This window comes from Salmo salar, chromosome 25 (genome assembly GCF_965601325.2).
Source record: "Salmo salar chromosome 25, fSalSal1, whole genome shotgun sequence".
NCBI classification, from domain to species: domain Eukaryota; kingdom Metazoa; phylum Chordata; class Actinopteri; order Salmoniformes; family Salmonidae; genus Salmo; species Salmo salar.
In genome coordinates, this window is record NC_138315.1 from 20,593,894 (window position 1) to 20,615,363 (window position 21,470).

At 44.8% G+C, this 21,470-nt stretch overlaps 1 protein-coding gene across 3 annotated transcripts in view; it reads left to right on the top strand.

Annotated features, from left to right (window-relative positions):
- The first annotated feature begins 12,583 nt into the window (after nucleotides 1-12,583).
- Nucleotides 12,584-21,470, top strand: part of LOC106586301 (tyrosine-protein phosphatase non-receptor type 4) — a 95,695-nt gene continuing 86,808 nt past the window's right edge. For 2 of the 3 annotated variants that reach the window (XM_014173445.3, XM_045707341.2), the window contains exon 1: nucleotides 12,584-13,027. The gene's annotated coding sequence lies outside the window, so the exon portion shown is untranslated. The remainder of the gene's footprint in view (nucleotides 13,028-21,470) is intronic. The other variant, XM_014173447.3, reaches the window with a different exon arrangement.

The window sequence follows — 21,470 nt, forward strand, 5'->3', positions numbered from 1 at the left end:
ATCAACAATCAAATCGATTACATAACTGTACATGTAAACCTAGGCTTACTGCTCATGAAGGCAAATTTGTCCAAATGTTACATCCGTCAATTGAAGAATGAGACCAAGGTGCAGCGTGGTAAGCGCTGCACCTGTTGGTAGAGCATGGTGTTTGCAATGCCAGGGTTGTGGGTTCGATTCCCAAGGGGGACCAGTACGGAGAAAAAATTAATGAAATGTATGCATTCACTACTGTAAGTCGCTTTGGATAAGAGCATCTGCTAAATGACTAAAATGTAAATCTTACTTTATTAGATGAACACCAACAAACCACAAAACCGACCGTAAAGTTCTGCAGGGCTAGACAGCACAATGCAAAAACAAGATCCCACAATCTCAAGTGGGAAAAAGGGCTGCCTAAGTATGATCCCCAATCAGAGACAACGATAAACAGCTGCCTCTGATTGGGAACCATACTAGGCCAACAAAGAAATATAAACATAGATTTGCCCACCCAAGTCACACCCTGACCTAACCAAATGGAGAATAAAACAGACTCTCTAAGGTCAGGGCATGACACCAAATAAGATTAATTGTAAGCAATTTGCTAGCTCATGTGCAAAAGGGTGCTATTGCTAATTAGCTAGCTCACGTGCAAATGGGTGCTAATTAACATTACGCTAACATCGGTCCGGTAGTTGGTTATATAAAAAAAATACCACTGCACTAGTATAACATGAATATTACAAAGCACATTATGCATAATGACCGCCTCACTTCCATAGGTAATATTTTTATCCATGTAGGTTAGGTTCGATTAAGATTCGCTTTCGTTGCCGTTGATACCTTCGACGTGAACCTCAACTTGGGTGACCTTGAAGGAGACGGGAAGGGTTTGGGTTAAACGCATTTGACTCCGCCGACATTGAGTCCGGCACCGAACCGCATACTGCAGTCAGGGGCTTCTCGATATTTTATTGATTGGTTTGTGTTTCAAGTTAGACCCATAATAACCCATGATGTTCAGTAACTTTCCCAACACCTGTAAGCATTCTACATACATTGGTGTGCATAATATTTCTCGACTGCATTAAATGATTAGTCAGATCATTAGCAGCAGGATTTAGATTAGTCAAAAGCTTTCCATCCACTGGTGTTTTGACCTTTTGATGTAGGCTACAAACATCCAACTGAAAAGTAAAGACTTAATAGATACAGAAAATCCATAGTCAAATTAGGGAGAGCTCCAAAGGTTACCACTAGCCTCCCCTGGAAAATTCTAATCTCCATTTGACACCCTGAATTTGATACCCTTCACAATAACACCATTTAACATCCTTGACATTTGTCACCGTGGCAGCCAGAGCTTCTTTCGCCAATCATTAAAATCAGTGGAGGCTGCTGAGGGGAGGACAGCTCATAATAATGTCTGGAATGGAGTCAATGAAATGGTATCATACACATCAAAGACGTGGTTTAAATATGGTTGATACCACTCCATTGACTCCATTCCAGCCATTATTATGAGCCGTCCACCCCTCAGCAGCCCCCACTGATTAAAATACATCTTACTCCATCTGCCCTGCTCGCATGTGTTCCCTGTTGCCTAGTGACCTCGCTCAGTTTAATGAAAAGGGGATTATGAGAAAGATGTGGTCTTATGGTGATCTGGTGTCCATATTCATGTTGGCCTGGTAGACTAGAAAGAGGCTGTAATGTAGAGCTCTGGTCTTAAGACCACTGGGGCAAAGACCAAGGCAAAGATCTAGAGACCTTTGTGTGAGGAACACAAAAAACATTCTAATACCAGCATGCTTAATGGGAATGGGTAACCTGCCTCTTTTGACAGTTCCCTTTTCAAGGGACGGGAGAGTCCCACATTGCTGCAGGTGCCAGTTGCCATGGAGACAGAGGCGCTTTCTCTCTTGGAGTGGATCATAGCCTCTTGCTCTTTTTGTGTAGATACACTACCCTTCAAAAGTTTGGGGTCACTTAGAAATGTCCTTGTTTTTTAAAGAAAAGCACATTTGTTTGTCCATTAAAATAACATCAAATTGATCAGAAATACAGTGTAGACATTGTTAATGTTGTAAATGACTATTGTAGCTGGAAACGGCAGATTTTTATGGAATATCTACGTAGGCGTACAGAGCCCCATTATCAGCAACCATCACTCCTGTGTTCCAATGGCACGTTGTGTTAGCTAATCCAAGTTAATCATTTTAAAAGGCTAATTGATCATTTGAAAACCCTTTTGCAATTATGTTAGCACAGCTGAAAACTGTTGTCCTGATTAAAGAAGCAATAAAACTGGCCTTCTTTAGACTAGTTGAGTATCTGGAGCATCAGCATTTGTGGGTTTGATTCCAGGCTCAAAATGGCTAGAAACAAATAACTTTCTTCTGAAACTTGTCAGTCTATTCTTGTTATGAGAAGTTAAGGCTATTCCATGCAAGAAATTGCCAAGAAACTGAAGATATTGTACAACACTGTGTACTACTCCCTTCACAGAACAGCACAAATTGGCACTAACCCGACTAGAAAGAGGAGTGGGACGCCCCGGGCGGTGCACAACTGAGCAAGAAGAGAAGTACATTAGAGTGTCTAGTTTGAGAAACAGACGCCTCACAAGTCCTCAACTGGCAGCTTCATTAAATAGTGCCCGCAAAACACCAGTCTCAACATCAACAGTGAAGAGGCGACTCCGGGATGCTGGCCTTCTAGGCAGAGTTGCAAATAAATAGCAATATCTCAGACTGGCCGATAAAAATAAAAGATTAAGATGGGCAAAAGAACACAGACACTGGACAGAGGAACTCTGCCTAGAAGGCCAACATCCTGGAGTCGCCTCTTCACTGTTGACGTTGAGACTGGTGTTCTGCAGATACTATTTAATGAAGCTGCCAGTTGAGGACTTGTGAGGCCAATTTGTTTCTGTAACATTTTGGTACGTGATCTCTTTTTTAGAAAACGTCAGACATAGAAGGATATCATGCAACTAATCTGTCACACAACAAACCCATTTTCCCAGATTTTCAACTTGTACTAAGTAATGTATTTTCATTATATCACATCCACCTAATGACAGAGTAGTGTCTATCCTACTCATTAGGGTGAAACCTATTGTTATTTTTAGATTTGGTCAAATAACTCAAGCATAGATTGGTCAAGTATAGAGGCCATGAGTAACTTGGTCAAAAATAATGGCACTGATTGGCCTATAGGTGGCTTGTTATAAGCCGTCTCACTTAAACCCTCATATCCACCTCTCCATTTGACTTAACGATTTGAAACGTTTTATGTGGTTGTCTTTCTGCATGCTGAACAAATTTGCCTCAAGGACCCATAAGATATATGTTCCTCCATCGTGGAATTTTTTTTTAAATGTTGAAAAACTTCTGAACAAATGTTGTATGTTGTCACACGCTGATCTGTTTCACCCGTCTTTATGATTGTCTCCACCCCCCTCTAGGTGTCGCTCATCTTCCCCATTATCCCCTGTGTATTTATACCTGTGTTCTCTGTTTGTCTGTTGCCAGTTCGTCTTGTTTGTCAAGTCAACCAGCATTTTTGCCTTAACTCCTGCTTTTCCCAGTGTCTCTTTTTCTCGCCCTCCTGGTTTTGACCCTTGCCTGTCCTGACTACTCTGCTTGACCCTGAGCCTGCCTGCCAACTGTACCTTTGCCCCACCTCTGGATTATTGACCTCTGCCTACCCTGAGCCTGCCTGCCATCCGGTACCGTTGCCCCACCTCTGTTTTACTGACCCCTGCATGCCTTGACCTGTCTATTGCCTGTCCCTGTTGGATTATTAAACCATTGTTTATTCGACATTGTCTGCATCTGGGTCTTACCTTCATACCTGATATATGTAGGCCCATGGTACATATTTTAACTTCGTTTGAGAAAAGCTAAGAGATTGGTTAAGATGACTGAATTATTAATAAATAAGGAAATCAGATTGTACATGTTCATTTAGGAAGGTTTTTGATGCCACGTTCTCTGGGAGAGATGCTGCCCAGAAGCCAATCCAGCTCCGGCAGGGTGGCCGACTATGTGGTGGATTTCCGCCCGTTGGCAGCGGAGAGTGCGTGGAACCAGGAAGCACTGTTCGACATGTTCCTGCACGGCGTTTTGGGAGTTACCCACGGATCTTGACTCCCTCATCGCTTTGACACGCCGCATCGATGGGTGATTGCGGGAATGACGGATGGAAAGGAAATTCGATTTCGCTCACACGTCCAGGGATTCCACTTCACCTCCGAGTCATCCCGGGAAGTCCCCGACAGTCCCTTTGACGAGAGCACCCAAGGTTTTCCGACCTTCCTCGAGAGTCACCGAAGACGGCTGAGGCACTGTTTCCCGAGCCTATGCAACTAGGCAGAGCTGGGCTGTCACCAGTGGAACGGCAACACAGGATCAACACAAGGAGCTGTCTGTATTGAGCGACTTCTGTTCATTTTGACCAGGCTCACCGGTAGGAGCGAGTACTCTGGTGGGCAATAGGGAGAACTTTTCTGCTTCCCTTACTCGCACCCCTTTTTATGTCATTCTGCTGTGGGGAACACAGTCCAAATCTCTTCGGGTCCTCATTGACACTGGGGCCAATGAGAGCTTTTTGGACGCCACACTGGCTTCCGAGCTGAACATCCCCACTCAGCACCTCTCCATTCCCATGGATGTTAGAGCGCTGGACGGGCACTCTATAGGTCTGGTCACCCATAACACCACTCCCATCAACCTACGTGTGTCAGGGAATCACAGCGAGACCATTCAATTCCTGCTCATCAAGTCCCCCCACATTCCCATGGTTTTGGGATTCTCCTGGCTCCAGCGACACAATCACATCATCAACTGGGCTACGGGTGCTATCATGGGCTGGAGTCCACACCCATTCTGCCACACCCATTGTCTGAAGTCGGCACAACCTGCCCCGGGACATCTTTCTGGGGGCTCGGAAGTTGCTCCGGACCTCTCCGTCATTCCCAATGAGTACCAGGACCTCCGGGAGGTGTTCGGGCAAGCCCCGGGCCACTTCCCTTCCGCCGCACCGCCCCTATGACTGCGGGATTGACCTTCTCCCTAGCACCACGCCGCCCCAGGGACATCTGTACTCGCTGTCGGAACCAGAGACCCAGGCTATGGAGACCTACATTGGGGACGCCCTAGCTATAGGATTTATCCGTCTCTCTTCCTCTCCCACTGTGTTCTTCTTCATGGACAAAAAGGACAAGACCCTGCGCCCGTGCATTGATTACCGGGGACACAATGACATTACTGTGAAAAACCGTTATCCGCTACCACTCATTTCCACGGCCTTCGAGCCGCTCTAGGGGGCCACTGTTTTCTCCAAGCTGGATCTACAAAATGCCTACCACCTGGTGCGGATATGAGAGGGGGACGAGTGGAAGACCGCCTTCAACACGGCCAGCGGCCACTACGAATATCTGGTCATGCCCTTTGGCCTCACTAACGCCCCTGCCGTGTTCCAGGCTCTGATGAATAATGTTCTTCGCGACATGTTGAACCGGTTCATCTTTGTCTACATTGATGACATCCTCATCTTCTCCTGCTCCCCCCAAGAATACGTGCTCCACGCCCGACAGGTTCTCCAGTGCCTTCTGGAGAACCAGTTGTTTGAAAAGTGCGAGTTCCATCGCTCCACCATTCCCTTTCTGGGCTACATCATCTCTGCTGGGAGTGTCCAGATGGATCCCGAGAAGGTGAGAGCGGTGGTGGATTGGCCTCAGCCTACGTCCAGGGTGCAGCTACAACGCTTCCTGGGGTACGGCAACTTTTATTGCCGCTTTATCCGGGGTTACAGCACCCTGGCCTACCGCCTGTCTGCACTCACCTCTACCAAGGTTCCATTCACGTGGTCTTTGGACGCTGACCGGGCGTTCCGGTACCTTAAACACCACTTCACCACTGCTCCTATCCTGGTTCATCCTGACCCTTCCCGTCAGTTCATGGTGGAGGCCGATGCTTCGGATGTTGGAGTGGGGGCTGTCCTGTCCCAACATTCTGCCCTGGACCTTAAACTGCATCCCTGCACCTTCTTGTCCCACCACCTCAACGCCATGGAGAGGAACTACGATGTGGGGAATCGGGAGCTTCTCACGATGAAGATGGCATTGGAGGAATGGAGGCACGGGCTAGAAGGGGCGGAACATCCATTCATTGTGTGGACCGACCACAAAAACCTGAAGTATCTCTGCACCATCAAGCACCTCAGCTCCAGGCAAGCGAGATGGGCCCTGCTGTGTACCCGGTTCAACTTTTCCCTCTCCTACCGGTCGGGGTCCAAGAACGTCAAGCCGGATGCCCTGTGTTGCCGCTATAAGCCCACGGTTACTACCCCGGAGCCCGAGACTATCCTTCCCACCTCATGCCTGGCGATGGCACTCAGCTGAGGTATAGGGAAACAGTTTCGGGAGGCGCAGCGGTCCCAGCCGAAACCTGGGGGGGGGGGGGGGGGGGTTTCCACACCGCAGGCCTGGAGTCGGCCCATTACTCCAGGCTTGCCTGTCACCCGGGCTCTCGTCAGACCCTGGACTTCGTGTGACAACACTTTTGGTGGCCTACTATGGTTTCGGATGTTGCCGTGTTTGTCGCCGCCTGCATAGTCTGCGCACAGAACAAAACTCCTCGGCAAGCTCCGGCAGGTCTTCTCCAACCACTGCCTGTCCCTCAGCATCCCTGGTCCCATAACGGGACTCCCCCAGTCTGAGGGCAACACTGCCATCCTGACTGTGGTCGACCGGTTTTCCAAAGCCGCCCACTTCATTCCTCTCCCCAAACTACCCTCTGCCAAGGAGTTGGCCCAGTTTATTGTGCAGCACGTCTTCCGGATCCACGGACTCCCGGTGGATAAGGTCTCCGACTGGGGTCTGCTGTTCTTGTCCTGGTTCTGGAAGGCGTTCTGCACGCTCATTGGGTCGTCGACCAGCCTGTCCTGCAGATTCCACCCCGAGTCCAATGGCCAGTCGGAGCGAGCCAACCAGGATTTAGAGACGACTCTTCACTGCCTAATCTCCGCCAACCCTACCACCTGGAGTCAGCAACTGGTATTGGTTGAGTACGCCGCAACAACCTTCCTTGCTCTGCCATGGGTCTCCCGCCCTTCGAGTGTTCCTTGGGATATCAGCCTCCACTCTTCCCCGAGCAAGAGGAGGAAGTCAGCAATCCCTCTGCCCAGATGTTCATCCGCCGCTGTCACCATACCTGGAAAAGATCCCGGGCCAGTCTGTTGAAGACCAATTCCAGGTATAGGTGACAAGCGGATCGCCACCGGAACCCTGCTCCACGCTATCGACTCAGGCAGAGGGTATGGCTCTCCACCCGGGATCTGCCCCTCCAGGTGGAGTCTCGCAAACTGTCCCCCCAGTTTATCAGCCCGTTCCCCCACCTCTAGAGTCATTAGCCCCACTGCTGTTCGTCTTTTGTTACCCCGTACCCTCCATATTCACCCTACTTTCCATGTGTCTAGAATTAAGCCCATGTCTCACAGCTGTCTCAGTGCTGTCTGACCCTGATCTGTTTGACCTGTCTTTGTGAATGTCTCCACCCCCCTCTAGGTGTCGCTCATCTTCCCCATTATCCCCATTGTATTTATACCTGTGTTCTCTGTTTGTCTGTTGTCAGTTCGTCTTGTTTGTCAAGTCAACCAGCATTTTTGCCTCAGCACCTGCTTTTCCCAGTGCCTCTTTTTCTCACTCTCCTGGTTTTGACCCTTGCATATCCTGACTCTGAGCCCGCCTACCTGACCACTCTGCTTGACCCTGAGCCTGCCGACCTGTACCTTTGCCCCACCTCTGGATTATTGACCTCTACCTACCCTGACCCTGCCTGCCATTCGGTACCGTTGCCCCACCTCTGGTTTACTGACCCCTGCATGCCTTCACCTGTCTATTGCCTGCCCCTGTCGGATTATTAAACCATTTGTTTATTCGACATTGTCTACATCTGGGTCTTACCTTCATACCTGATATATGTAGGCCCATGGTACATATTTTAACTTTGTTTGAGAAAAGCTAAGAGATTGGTTTTAAAATGACTGAATTATTAATAAATACGGAAATCAGATTGTACATGTTAATTTAAATCCTTTGTAAATCCACTTCATAATGGCCTATCAACTTGAAACTTTTTAGGGTCATCAAACACAAAAGGATGTGGACACCTGCCTGTTAAACATCTCATTCCAAAATCATGGGCATTAATATGGAGTTGGTCCCCCCCTTTGCTGCTATAACAGCCTCCACTCCTCTGGGAAGGCTTTCCACTAGATGTTTGAACATTGCTGGGGGGACTTGATTCCATTCAGCCACAAGAGCATTAGTGAGGTCGGGCACTGACTTTGAGCGATTATGCCTGGCTCGCAGTCGGCGTTCCAATTCATCCCAAAGGTGTTCAAGGGGGTTGAGGTCAGCGCTCTGTGCAGGCCAGTCAGGCCATTGTATTTAAAAAAAATAAGGAAACTATTAACAATTCACTTTTTTGACTATGTAACACTAATGCTTAAAATAATCAAAAAAATCTTCTCATGGACAAAGTCAGATTCACTCCAAATTTGGTCTTTGGATTCATCACAATAGTTCTAAAAGAAAATAACGGTGATGCATTCAAAAATGGGCACACTATCCTTCGATAATATGCTAAAATACTTATTCTCATGAATTATAGGGTCAAATGTAGGCCCATGGTAGATGTTTTAACTTGGTTTGAGAAAAGCTATGGGATGGTCAAAATATGCCTGAGTTATTTACAAATATCAGATTTTACATTCAAACCACTTTAAATCCATTCCACAGTTGCCTATCAACTTAAAACGTATCAGCGCTATCATGGATGTCCCTAAGATGAACCACACTGAATATGGTATTGATACCTAAAAAAAACAAGGAAACTATAAACCACACATTCTTTGCATATTTAACGCTAATGGTCAAAATCATCGTCTCCTCATGAACCATACATCATATTCACTCCAGATGTTGTATTTAGACTCATGATTGCATATAAAGAAGATAGTTCCTACATGATAGAGAGCTTGCTTTGGTATCCAACTGATCTTGTGTCCTTTTTGTCATCCTGTGAACCCCGTTCATTGCTGCTCACAGCTATATTTTTAAATGGCATTTTCTGCATTCTCCAACAACACCATTGAAATGTAATAACAGTTCGTAGGCATTTTGACACGTTTTGAGCTCTTCCAAGGAGCACATCATTACAGCTCAGGGCCTGAATCCCCATTCCTACACTAATCAATGTTTGTCTGTCAGTAATAATAACTGGTACAGTATATTACCACCCATGCACTCAGTGTTGTTGTATCAAGATGATAGACAATTTCATAATACCAAGTCCAGAGGTGATCCGGATGGGGACTCGGACCTCATACTGTACATAGCATCCTTATGAAACCATCATGGTGTGTAATGCCATGAATCAAAAAGAGGATGTATTCATAAGACGAGTTGGTCTACACTTTTTTGGTCTTATTTTAACTTTAATACACCAGTCAGCCGAGTCAAACCTCTTGCGTTTGATATTGATTTTTGTTTCTCGTCAGATCAATCCCTCTGAGGTCCGTAGCTAACGACCAAACCAACTGATGCCATGGTGTCTCCATTTCTGAAGTATGCTGTGATGGTACAGAAGTATCCCCGCCGCACCCGAGTACTTACAGGAAGCTGTACCAGGCCTGGAACAAATGAGAACCAGCCAGCATCTCTGACAAACTGGAGAGCGTCTTCCAGCAGGTCCTGTAGAAATCTGATGTGGGCTCCAGTGCCTTTGCCTCATTTGGCTTCCACCCGGTCGGGGGCTGGCATGCCCTGGCTTCCCTCTGGTGCCAAGATTGGCATCCCTGCCAACTTTAACAGCATGCTAGACGACCCGGCTGGCATTACCAACAGCACCATTCTCATCAATGGCAAGGAGGTGGAGTGGAACAGTGACATTGGCACTGCCCTCAAGGACGCGCTGGTGTTCTCTCCAGAGGCTCAGAAGTTTGCCATGGCACGGGAGGTAGCTCATCTGGAGGTGGGCGGACTCGTGCTGAATGCGGCTGTAGCACCGTTCTGCTTGGCAGGGGTGATGGTCTAGAGGGTGACTATAAAGCAGATCTTCAGGCTACACACTGGGCTTGTGGTCTTCAGGGGCGTAGTTAACATAGTGGCATTAGAAGCATGCTCCCTACACCTCCAGGAGGGACGGCATTGTGGGTCTACTCAAGGAAGAGAAGACCTAAAATGGACATTGGAAGCCCACTAATTTCTGCACAAAGAATCAAATATCACGTGAGCTTTGGCCTCTAGCGAGTTACTTGTAAAGTCTGACACGAGACTAGAAGCCCACTGCTGTTTGTACTAGTTTTTAAACAGGCAGTATTTATGCAATCACATATACAGTAAGAAAAAGTGAATTTCAACCACATGTAACATTGCCTGAATAATGGCAGTCATCCCTAAACTTGAATGCTTCCTTTCCTCTTAACAGTGACCTCAATTTTACCTTTGCCTAAAATGGATGTTATAGGTGGTCTATATGTGCACCTGGACTTTTGTGCTGTTGTAAAACACATCAGGGCAAGGTACAATAAAAAGTTTTCATAAAAAGCCACATTTAACAAAGTCTGTTATAATGTTAAACATGTACAGCTGCCTTGTGTAAGATGAAACTGTGTTGTGAATGTTTAACCAAAAAGAGAGCGAGGTGTGCATTAAGGGAATCAAGAATCTGTTTGATTTAAAGAAAGTAATCTTTTTAAAGTTGGTTACTTGGCGAGAATGATATTAATATACAGCATTGAATCTCCACATTTAGTTGGTGGCCATTTAGGTTGTCTGCATATTAAATGGACAACTTAATAAAGTACTTTAATCACATCACACACGTATCAAAAAAATAAACAAGTAATTAACGCTTTGACAGCTTTTGTTGAGAAAAACTGAACCTAGAGACTGTCATTGTCAAATAAAGGCGTATCTCAATGGCACATTATTTCTGGCTAAATCTTTGAGCCAGAACAAAATACACACTAGTCACAGCATTGACAGCTTCTTTTTAGTCTTGATAGTGAGGCTCTCCTGGGTTATACGAATGCTCTGTGTATGTGATTACAAACAACTCCCCTGATCTTTTTATGCAACGGAAAATTATTAATTGTAACTAATTACAGCACTGTACTGGGTAAACACCAATGGTACCCTCAGCCTGGGTGAAGACGACATGGGGTAATTTGTGACAATAGGCGTAACACACACTCTACCGCAGCATGAAAGCTCATGAGCGTTGGGGACCCCAACACCCCCCCCCCAAAAAAAATTCTTAGCCTCATGGCAAAATGTTTGGAATAGCAGGAAATTAGCTGAGGTTCTTGAAAGTTGGGACAATCCTTGTCTGACAGGGACACTTTTTTACATGTTTTATAGTTGATCAAATTGATTTTGTTGCATTATTTGAGCTTAAAATGTATATTTAGGGGAATCTTATAACTCCAAAAACCAATATTTTCCCTTTTCTAAATACTTTCAATATTAATTTCCATGTCAGCTCTATGCCTGGAAATGCCCTTGTCCTGAGCAAAGATCACAATTTCAAACTCCCAAAAAATTCTAAACACAAATAATGGATATTAACTGAAAATGATTGTATGTAGTTTCTTGCAATAGCCCTCGGACACTATAAATAATATTTCTGTGTCCAGAGATTTGGTCAACTCTAAAATCTTCAATTAATCAAGGATGAGCAGGGTCAGCAATACCATAAGGATCCATTATTCATGTCCTTATACTTCCAATTTTTATCGAACCTTTATTTAACTAGGCAAGTCAGGTAAGGACAAATTCTTATTTACAATGACAGCCTACCCCGGCAAAACCTAACCCGGATGACACTGGGCCAATTGTGCACCGCCCTATGGGACTCCCAATCACGGCCGGTTGTGATACAGCCTGGAATTGAACCAGGGTCTGTAGTGACACCTCTAGCACTGAGATGCAGTGCCTTAGACCGCTGCGCCACTCGGGAGTTCAATTTTCATTGATTATTGTTTTAAATGTATTCTCAGTCTTTAATATACCACTTTGCCAGTGTCAGTAAAATATACATTTTCATCATCCCTTCACATTATTGGACACAGTTGGGAGACGGAGTGTTTTTTTAACCACATGATGTCGCCACAGCCCCTATTTAAATTGTAATCTACAGTCCCATTGTCAGGCCTAATCTACACTGGTGTAGTATTGTTATAGTCACATTGACGGACCTAAGTATTTCCTGAATTTATGGCAATGATAAACTAGTGTGGGCTATTTCTGACCAACAATGGAAATGTAATATCCTGTGGCAATAATTACTTGAGGAAATTACTAATGACTCCTCGCCTAATGACTATTCTGCTCCACACGTACAAACGTGATGCCAAATGCAGTCTCCACACTAACCTACATTTTGTAGCTCTATAAAACCGGCAAAATACCAGTTACTATGGCATGACAAATATAGATTGCAGGATTGCTCACCCGCGACTTCACAAATGAAAACCACGCCTCCCTATCCTGTGACTCCACCCCCGTGCACTGATGGCGCTGCGAAGATTGCGCCATAACGTTGCTATGCTGTTGCCTCTGCTGCAGCGAGCGAGCTTTGACGACGGACTCTGCAGTCCGCTGAGAAGTCAGAGACCGAATAATCCAATCCCCCCCAACATTTATGTCGCTCATACCATCGCATTTACAAATCAAAGGAATTGTAAATATCATTCACTCGGTCTGAAATGACTGCTGGTTCGCTGTAGCCAATGGTTGCTGTGTCTTGCGTGTGGATTATTCGTTGCCGAGCTAGTCCGAGATTCGAGCCAGGAGGGCCCGCAGTTGAATGTGTATGAAGCTGAAGGCTCTCAGTGATAAAGATGAGGTTTTGTCGGAGTTGGCAGCGGGTGAACTGAACTTGGATTTTCAGTCCCTCACCCTAAACTCATTTCCCGCTGTAAGAAAACCATATTACTTAAAAACTGGACGCCCCTGGAACTGTTTATGACGGTAAGATAATTTACCAACTATTTAACAACCATTTTACTGAAAAGTAATGCAGCTTGCTAGCGTAGCTACTGTAGCTAACTAGTTTGCTAGCTGGTTGTGCTAACTTTAGGTAACCTAGCTAGCTAAATTGCTAACGAGCTATCTAGCTGTTTGCTCTGACGTTTGCTCTCCATAAACCTAACCAATACACCATTGTTTTGGTAACTACTTAGTTAAAAAACATTTACTGTCCCATACTCGGATCCATTAAACAATGTAGGCTATGCCTTTAAGTTATTATGGGAAATAAGATGTTCCCTGAATCCACTACTGCTATTTCAGTGTAACGGTAGTCACAAGATTTCAGCTACACTTTTCTGTGTGGAAGCCTACTCTGAAGCTTGACAGATGATGGAAGGAGAAATATGATAACCGTATTTAGTAATCCAATTGTGGACGTTGCAGGTAGGCAATTAGCTAAATATTTATATTTTAATTACTCAGTTAAGTTAACCCTTGCAGAAATAGCCTAAAACAGAGCCTATAAATTATCATAGGTGGTATCCAGTTACAGTGTACATGGCCCACAATATGAATGTACTGACAGCTGCATCAGTCTTATAACTTGCTGGTCATTTTTAAACACGAGGAGGAATTACTTTAAGTCAAGGGTTTCCTTCTCTGTGATATTACTCAAGGTTGCTTTCAAGTGAGTAAACCGGTAACTAATCTGTGTTTTCTGAATTTGGACATAATCATTTAGCTAATGTGGTCAACTTTAACAATGACGTAATCCTCAGACATCGTATTCGTGGTGGTGGAAGCCTATCGTTCGAGAGTAGCTACCTGGACTGATTTCAACCTGCGTACTCACTACTGGAAAGCAAATTCAATTACACGTTTTTGGTGTCATGGCATTAAACACATTTTTTGGGGGGCGTATACTTCCACTTTGAATTCCACATCAACTCAATTCAGTTTTTTATTGAATGAGTTTAGTTGGACTGAGCCTACATCACCGCTTGTCTCCAAATTGTGCTGGTAGGCTTTTTCAGGTCCCCAAATCTCATTCAATCAAACCAACTAGGACGTTGAATGACCGGCTTCAGGTTTGACAGAAGAGGACCTCTGCACTTTCACATGTCCTCATTTCATTCACCTAATATGGCCCCCATAGATAGCTACTTTGCTTCACATAGCCTAATCCTACTGGAGAGGGCCATGTCAGGATTCAGCGAGAAATCAGATTCATGCCTATGAGACTGTGCCTGTCTTTGCCAGGAGAGAGGCCTCTGTATAAACTAGAATAAAACCTGTTTTAGGGGACTCAGCTGGTAAAGATGAAATGGCCTGTGGAGAGAGTCCTGGCTTAATGGGTTGTGCACCTGAACCAGGCATCCCTGATTTTGAAGTGGAGTGTGGGTGGGGTTTTGGGAGAGAGGGGCTCAGGTGCTGGAATAATTGGGATAGACTGCACCTGCTGACATGAGCATTGGTGAAGCCACATAGATTGATTGGACCCAGCTAGCTAATCTACTATGAGGTAGACTACTGCTGAGATGACAGTAACAAAGCTAAAGAGGCCGTATTCATAGTCCTATTATGCTCTCACAATTATTATTTTTTTATGTTTATTTGTCGACTGCAATGGGAACATATTCTTTGTGCATGTGCATCCAATTGCCATCCTTGTTTGTTTTATGATAAGTGACTATACACCTACACTACATGACCAAAAGTATGTGGACACCAGCTTGTCAAACATCTCATTCCAAAATCATGGGCATTAATATGGAGTTGGTTCCCCCCCTTGCTGCTATAACAGCCTCCACTCTTCTGGGAAGTCTTTCCACTAGTTGTTGGAACATTGCTGTGCGGACTTTCTTCCATTCAGCCACAGTAGCATTAGTGAGGTCGGGCACTGATGTTGGGCGATTAGGCCTGTCTCATAGTCGGCGTTCCAAACCAATTCTGTATGGACCTCGCTTTGTGCACTGGGTCATTATCATGCTGATATAGGGAGTGGCCGTAATTCCCTAAATGGTTTCCACAAAGTTGAAAGCACAGAATTGTCTATTGTCATTGTATGCTGTAGTGTTAAGATTTCCCTTCACTGGAACTAAGGGGCCTAGCCCAAACCATGAAAATCAGACCATTATTCCTCCACCAAATTTTCCAGTAGGCATTATGCATTGGGGCAGGTAGCGTTTTCCTGGCATCTGCCAAACCCAGATTCGGACATCTGACTGCCAGATGGTGAAGCTAGATTCATCACTCCAGAGAACGCGTTTCCACTGCTCCAGAGTCCAATGGCGGCGAGGTTTACATCACTCCAGTCGACGCTTGGCATTGCGCATGGTGATCTTAGGCTTGTGTGGGGCTGCTCAGCCATGGAAACCCATTTCATGAAGCTCCCTATGAATAGTTCTTGTGCTGATGTTGCTTCCAGGGTCAGTTAGGAACTCGGTCGTGAGACAATATTTATGCACTTCAGCACTCGGCAGTCCCGTGAGCTTGTGTGGTCTACCATTTCGCGGTTGAGCCGTTGTTGCTCCTAGACGTTTCCACTTCACAATAACGGCACTTACAGTTGACCGGGGCAGCTCTAGCAGGGCAGAAATTTGACGACCTGACTTGTTGGAAAGATGGCATCCTATGACTGTGCCACTTTGAAAGTCACTGAGCTCTTCAGTAAGTCCATTCTACTGCCAATGTTTGTCTATGGAGATTGAGTCAATCAGTCAAAAAATGTGGCTACTCTGAGAGGGCAGCAGTTCCAAGATTGATGGCTGTGTTGACTTGGCTCAGGAGTACCTCAGACAGCTCTTAGCTTAGGAGTAACCGGAGACAGCTCTTAGCTTTTACAGTTTCTCTCTGGTTAGTAAACCCCTGCATTGAAAGCCACACACACACTGGGTGTTCCAACAGTGTTATGTGTGCAGGTCTAGGGCACCATGTCAGCACCCCTTGCAGAGACAGCATGTGTGGCAATCCATAAGAGTGCCGGTAGGCCAGCCATGCGGATATCACATCCATTTCAGCAAATCTCCAAAAGTCAAAACACAGCTGTGTTTACTCTCCCAGCCTCACGACTCTGAACCAAAGGTGTTTTGGCTAATCTTTTAATTTCGTAATTCGGTTATTGCTGGCTTGCCAGTTAAATGAATGGTATTCATCAGCGAAGGCAACATGGTGCACAGAGGAATGAGTAGGGCTCTAAAGTGCAACCATTTTGATCACATATGCTCTAATTTGCTGTGCCACCTGACTTTTTTTATTTTGGGAGCACAAGTGCGATCAGGAAAAAATAATGCTTGTTGTAATGATAGGCTTCTCTGTGCAGTTGGTGCTCGGTTTGGGCGATATTCCGGGGTATTTGGAAATAGAAAAATCAACCAATGACTGTCTTTTGAAACTACTTTTACGTTTTTTAATTACATTCTAAAAATGTGTTGCTATATTTAACTAAATACCTGCAGTCAACTTGTGCAATGCGTTAGGAGATAAATCAGATTGCACTCTTATTTCACCCATCACATTATTTTACATTATGAAGCTTACATAATTCACCAGAACAGTTGAGTCAGTCATGTGTTTGTAAATAGCACAACGGGAGAAAACGGGAGCAGGTGAGTCCAGGTGTGTTGTGATGGGTCGCGTTTTATATTGAAAGTGTTTTTTTATTATTTTTTTCAATAAAGTGATCAGGGACGTGCAACTAATAGTTTTCCTTCACAGAAAATGTGTCAAACACATTCGGCAGAAAATACATTCATTTTCATCAGATGACGACAAAGTGCAACGCTTTTTGGCGGGCAGCCACTCAAGTAAATTATGTTGCAATGAAAAAGCAAGGTGTTTTTGGCTAAAATGATGCATTGCCATCATATTTCTATTGTTTAGGCCTATAATTGAAAGAATTTAGCCAGCTACATTTCCTAATGTTTTGCGTAAAGTTAATCTTTCATTTTACCGGAGGCTGGATACACAGAGAAAAGTAGCTATATATCATCTGTTTGTGAATTCTCATCTGAGTTTAGAAGTGCAGCTGAAGCACAAAATTAGTCTGATGCCGAGGAGAAATTACAACAAAAAGCATTTTAGATCAGGCTTTACGAAACACAGCAAATCAAATTGTATTAATCACATGTGCCGAATGCAACAGGTGTGGACCTTACAGTGAAATGCTTACTTACGAGCCCCTAACCAACAGTGCAATTTCCAAAAAATATGGATAAGAATAAGAGATAAAGGGCAGCAGTAAAAAAATAATATTTTCAGGGGGATGGTTGGTACAGAGTCAAATGTGCGGGTGCACTGTTTAGTTGAGGTAGTAAGTACATGTAGGTGGAGTTAGTGACTATGCATAGATGACAACAGAGGGGTCGGGGGTTGGGCAATGCAAATAGTCTGGGTAGCAATTTGACTAGATGCTCAGGAGTCTTATGGCTTGGGGGAAGAACCTGCTTAGAAGCCTCTTGGACCTAGACTTGGCGCTCCGGTACCGCTTGCCGTGCGGTAGCAGAGAGAACAGTCTGACTAGGGTGGCTGGAGTCTTTGACAATTTTTAGGGCCTTCCTCTGACACCACCTGGTATAGAGGTCCTGGATGGAAGGAAGCTTGGCCCCGGTGATGTACTGGGACGTTCGCACGACCCTCTTTAATGCCTTGCAGTCGGAGGCCGAGCAGTTGCCATACCAGGAAATGATGCGACCAGTCAGGATGCTCTCGATGGTGCAGCTGTAGAACCTTTTGAGGATCTGAGGACCCATGCCAAATCTTTTCAGTCTCCTGAAGGGGAATAGGTTTTGTCGTGCCCTCTTCACGACCTATCTTGGTGAGCTTGGACCATGTTAGTGATGTGGACACCAAGGAACTTGAAGCTCTCAACCTGCTCCACTGCAGCCCCGTGAATGGGTGTGTGCTCGGTCCTCTTTTTCCTGTAGTCCTCAATCATCTCCTTTGTATTGATCATGTTGAGGGAGAGGTTGTCCTGACACCACATGGCCAGGTCTCTGACCTCCTTCCTATAGGCTGTCTCGTTGTCGGTGATCAGGCCAACAACTGTTTAATTTAATGTTGTTGGAGTCGTGCCTGGCTGTGTAATCATTGAACAGGGAGTACAGGAAGAGGCTGAGCACGTACCCCTGAGGGGCCCCTGTGTTGAGGATCATGCTGGGCGGATGTGTTGTTACCTACCCTTACCTTACAGCTGATTCTCTCATGCATGTTTCAGTGTTTCGAGCATAGAAGTCGTTTAGCTCGTCCGGTAGGCTCGTGTCACTGGGCAGCTCTCGTCTGTGCTTTCTTTTTGTTGTCTGTAATTGTTTGCAAGCCCTACCACATCGGATGAGCGTCAGAGCCGGTGTAGTACGACTCGACCTTGGTGCTGTTTTGACGCTTTGACTGTTTGATGGTTCGTCGGAGGGCATAGCGGGATTTCTTATAAGCTTCTGGGTTAGAGTCCCACTCCTTGAAAGCGGCAGCTCTATCCTTTAGCTTAGTGCGGATGCTGCCTGTCATCCATGGCTTCTGTTTGGGGTATGCATGTACGGTCACTGTGGGGACGACGTCATCGATGCACTTATTGATGAAGCCAATGACAGATGTGGTGTACTCCTCAATGCCATTGGAGGAATCCTGGAACATATTCCAGACTGTGCTAGCAAAACAGTCCTGTAGCTTAGCATCTGCTTCATCTGACCACTTTTTGATTGTTCTAGTCACTGGTGCTTCCTGCTTTAATTTTTGCTTGTAAGCAGGAATCAGGAGGATGGAATTATGATCAGATTTGCCAAATGGAGATTGAGGGAGAGCTTTATTTGCATCTGTGTGGAGTATAGATGGTCCAGAGTTCCCTCTGGTTGCACATTTAACATGCTGATAGAAATTTGATGAAACAGATTTAAGTTTCCCTGCATTAAAGTCCCCGGCTACTAGAGCACCGTCTCTGGGTGAGCGTTTTCTTGTTTGCTTATGGCGGAATACATCTCATTCAATGCTATCTTAGTGCCAACCTCTGAGGTGGTATTTTAAACAGCTACGAAGAGTATAGGTTAGAACTCTCTCAGTAGGTAGTATGGTCTACAGCTTATCATGATATACTCAACCTCAGGCATGCAATAGCTCGAGACTTTCTTAGATATAGTGCACCAGCTGTTATTTACAAAAAATACATAGTCTGCAGCCCCTTGTCTTACCAGACACCGCTGTTCTATCCTGCCGGTATATTGTATAACCAGCCAGCTGTATGTTGATTTTTGCCGTCGTTCAGCCACCACTCTATGAAGCATAAGATGTTAGTTCTTAATGTCCCATTGGTAGTTTAATCTTCCCAGTAACTCGTCGATTTTATTGTCCAAAGATTGTGCGTTTGCTAGCAGAATTGAGGGAAGTGGGGATTTATTAGATCGCCTTCGATTCTCAGAAGGCAACCCACTTTCCGGCCTCTTTCAACGTCTCCTCTTCACGCATATCCCGGGGGTCGGGGCCTGTTCCCGAGGTAGCCGTATATCCTCGGGGTCATCAGTCGTGAAAGAAGAAAAAGCATTCTGCTAGTCCGTGGTCAGTAATCGCAGTCCTGATGTCCAGAAGTTATTTTCGGTCATAAAAGACGGTAGCGGAAACATTATATACAAAATGTGTATTACATATTTTTTTTACAAACTCAGATAAACAAACAAAAAACACATTCGGTTGGGGGCATGTAAAACGTCTGCTTTCTGCTCCGGCGCCATCAAGTTATGTCTTATACGTTTTATTTTTTTCCTTTGTGGTTGAATTTTAATAAGTTGACAGGCACCATATTGTTAGCTTTCTGCTGTGTTTGAGAAGTCTACGCGCTTTGGATGAGTTATTTGCACAGTTGCCACTGCTACCTTGATTTCCTTGCATTTTTGTTCCTCTTTTCTCGGCTGTCTGCTCCTCCCCCCATCTTCTCAGAGTAGGCAGGCCCATTGTCCTAGCAACTCCAGACTCCACACAGCGTCTTGACATGCTGCTGGATAATGTCCAAACTCTCCAAAAATGACATTCAGGAGCTCCTACCTATATATGTATAACTTTATGAGCTGGTTTTCCTGTCTTTGCAATTTGTTTATTTTTGTTTGCTCTCATTAGCAGGTTTTGCTAGCAGCCTCCATAGAATTTTGCTTTTTTTTTTTTGGCGCCCCCTTGTGTACTAAACCGGTAATATCGTAAATCCCGGGGTGAGAGGATGGTATGACGATATGAAAATCTGCATACCGACCAACTCTAGTTGGTTCCGAGTTCCCTAGAGAAAAAAGCAAGCACAGACTTGTTCAATCGAAAGCCTTAATGTAAAGAATGCATCAGTGATTTGTATTTCTTGCAACTTTCTGAAGACGTATAGCTTCAGTAGCTACTGCTTTGTGTTGCCAACTTTAGAAATGAAATGTTAAAACTTCTTAAGGATACGCCTAAAATGACATCCAAGTCTAACTACCTGTAGCTCAGGACCTGAAGCAAGGATATGCATATTCTTGATACCATTTGAAAGGACACTGAAGTTTATGTAAATGTGAAATTAATGTAGGAGAATATAACATATTAGATCTGATAATAGAAAGGAAAAATCATGCATTTCTTTTAGACTGATCCAATGAACCATTGCATATGTTTATTAATAGCTTTTCATGTACAAAATGATGCACACTCCTCAAACAATAGCTTGGTATTATTTCACTGTAATAGCTACTGTAAATTGGACAGTGCAGTTAGATTATCAATAATTTAACCTCCCTGGGCAACGTCCCACCTAGTCAACAGCCAGTGGAATCGTGTGGCGCGAAATACAAATACCTCATAAATGCTATAACTTCAATTTCTCAAACATTTTGCAATATTCTGAGTAGATAGCTCGCCATCACGGGCTAGCTATTTTGACACCCACCAAGTTTGTCCCTCACCAAACTCAGATTTACTATTAGAAAAATTGGATTACCTTTGATGTTCTTCGTCAGAATGCACTCCAAGGACTTCTACTTCAATAACAAATGTTGGTTTGGTTCAAAATAATCCATAGTTATATTCAAATATCCTCTGTTTTGTTCGTGCGTTCAAGACACTATCCGAAGGGTGACGCGCCCGACGTGTTTCGTGACAAAAGAAATCTAAATATTCCATTACCGTACTTCGATGGATGTCAACCGCTGTTTAAAATCAATTTTTATGCGATTTTTCTCGTAAAAAAGCGATAATATTCCGACCAGGAAACCCTGTTTTCGTTCAAAGACGGAAAAATAAAAACATGGTGTCGGCTCGTGCACGCGCCCCCAGTCTCATTGTTCTCTGATCAACCACTATCCAAATGCGCTACTGTTTTTCAGCCATGGCCTGCAAAGTCACCATTCAACGTTTTGCCGCCTTCTGAGAGCCTATGGGAGCCGTAGGAAGGCACTTTTGAATGCTGGCGGTGCTTTCACTCTAGTGGTAGCATGAGACG